This window comes from Octodon degus, unplaced genomic scaffold (assembly GCF_000260255.1).
Source record: "Octodon degus isolate 3935 unplaced genomic scaffold, OctDeg1.0 scaffold00007, whole genome shotgun sequence".
Classification (NCBI taxonomy): domain Eukaryota; kingdom Metazoa; phylum Chordata; class Mammalia; order Rodentia; family Octodontidae; genus Octodon; species Octodon degus.
Genome location: NW_004524583.1, coordinates 33,834,844 through 33,836,833, shown reverse-complemented (window position 1 = coordinate 33,836,833; position 1,990 = coordinate 33,834,844). Strand labels below are relative to the sequence as shown.

The window sequence follows — 1,990 nt, the reverse complement described above, 5'->3', positions numbered from 1 at the left end:
ACCAGCCCTTGATATGCTTTTCAGTGAAATCTTTTTCTTTTTTCCTCATGCTGGGATTGAACTCGGCACCTTGTACTTCCCAGGAAGGCGCTTGTGCTGCTGAGCTATCCCCCATCTTAATGAAATCTTATAGATGATACTTACTTATATTGACTCCAGCTAAAGTTAGATGATAGGAAAAAGGCCCAGAGAACCAACTGAATGAAATGATAGTAAAATGTGGCCTTATTTATTTTTTAGTTTTCGGAGGATTTAGGGTTGTTTTGTTTTGAAACAGTCTGACTATGTACTCCAGGCTGGCTTTGAACTCACTGTGTAGCCCAGGCTGGTCTTGAACTTGTGACAATCCTTCTGCCTTCCGATTGCCTTCACAATCTTTCAACCTCTCTAGTGCTGAGATGATCGGCATTTGCCACCACTCCCAGCCAAGAGTGGTCTTACTTATCTGACCTCTAATTTCTTTGGACCATTTTACTTATAAGATAGTAATATGCCTAGTTGTTAAGAAAATAGGTTTCTGAATCCCCATTCCAGGTGCTGCACTTTCTAACTGTATAACGCTGGTCAAGAAACTTAAGTCTTCTGTACCTTGGTTTCCTCATTCTAGAAAAGGTTACCACATGAACTTCTAGGATTATGTGAACTTAATTTTGAAAGCCCATAGTATAGGGCTTGGTATATAGCAAGTGTTTTGGTTTGGTTTTTGGTACTCGGAACTGCTGAGTTACAGCCCAGGCCCTGTAGCAGAGCTGTTATAGAGAAGACCCTCCAAACACCTTTGTGGACTGCATGCTGAAGGGTTACCAGCATACTCTTCACTTGCCTTCCTGTCTTAAGTTCTTGTGTTTCATAATTCTGATTCTGTTCAATCCTAAATATATGACATTGTATTAGAAATTTTTGAAAGAGGGGCAGTTGGCAGTTATCTTCCTTTACAATTAGGAGGAACTAGAACAAGTGATACATTTATTGACCCCATAAGTTACTAAATTGCACGGAAGAGAAGTTATAAAACTTTAATCAGAACTAAAGTGTAAATTGTAGCTGGGGTATGGAGAGATGAATCATGGTCATTTTCTGTCTGTATTACTTGATAAAGAAAAGAGAGAAGCAAGTTAATAAAAGTAATGATTGGACATAATCCAGGGGTGTGCCCTAAATTTTAAGACAGCTTTTCTGTGTGTAAGAAACACTTGTTGATATTATACCATGTAATATCGGTAACTTTTATACTGTTGCCTCACAGTTGTAGCCTAAGTATTCTAGTGGTCACATTGAGAGAGCCATTATAAAAAGTATTACAAGTTGTTTGAAAAGAAAATCACCTCACTCTGAAGCTGTTTCATGAATTGTGTCACTATAGAAATGGCCTTTACTCTCATCTTTCCTTAAAATGTCATACTTCTAGTTTTTGTATCAAGCTTCTTGAGTTAGGGAAAGGAATTTCTGAAGAACATTTCTGATGTAGTCCTTGAGAGATAGGATTTTCATACCCATTTGAAAAACCAAGCAGGAAGAAGTCATTTCCTTTGGAAAGCAGAATCTTGAATTTCATCATGTCACCTGTTAATACCCTATTAGATAAAAAGAGCCAATCTCTGATCTGTGTTAAGCAATTCAAACCTGTTTCTTGTTTAATTGCAGGAGGGAACCTGTATGACAAAATCCTTCGTCAGAAGGACAAATTGTTTGAGGAAGAGGTAATTCATATGTCTGTGAAAAGAAGCTAAAATTATAGGGCTGTAATTGTTTCTTGTTGGGTTTTTTGGCGGAACTGGGGATTGAACTCAGGCTCTTGCACTTGCCAGGGAAGCGCTTATTCCACTGAGCCATCTCCCTGGCCCCTTTTTTTGTTTTTTGAGACAGGGTCTCACTATGGAAGTCAGGCTGGCCTTCAGTTAACCGTATAACCCAAGCTGGCCTGAATGCCAGTGGCAATCCTCCTGTCTCAGCCTCCTGAGTGCTGGGATTACAGGTGTGTGCCACATCC

General features: G+C 39.4%; 1 protein-coding gene across 1 annotated transcript in view; it reads left to right on the top strand.

Annotated features, from left to right (window-relative positions):
• Nek9 (NIMA related kinase 9) overlaps nucleotides 1–1,990 on the top strand; it is a 45,202-nt gene that overhangs the window by 765 nt on the left and 42,447 nt on the right. The window contains exon 2 of the mRNA XM_023703728.1: nucleotides 1,645–1,700. The gene's annotated coding sequence lies outside the window, so the exon portion shown is untranslated. The remainder of the gene's footprint in view (nucleotides 1–1,644; nucleotides 1,701–1,990) is intronic.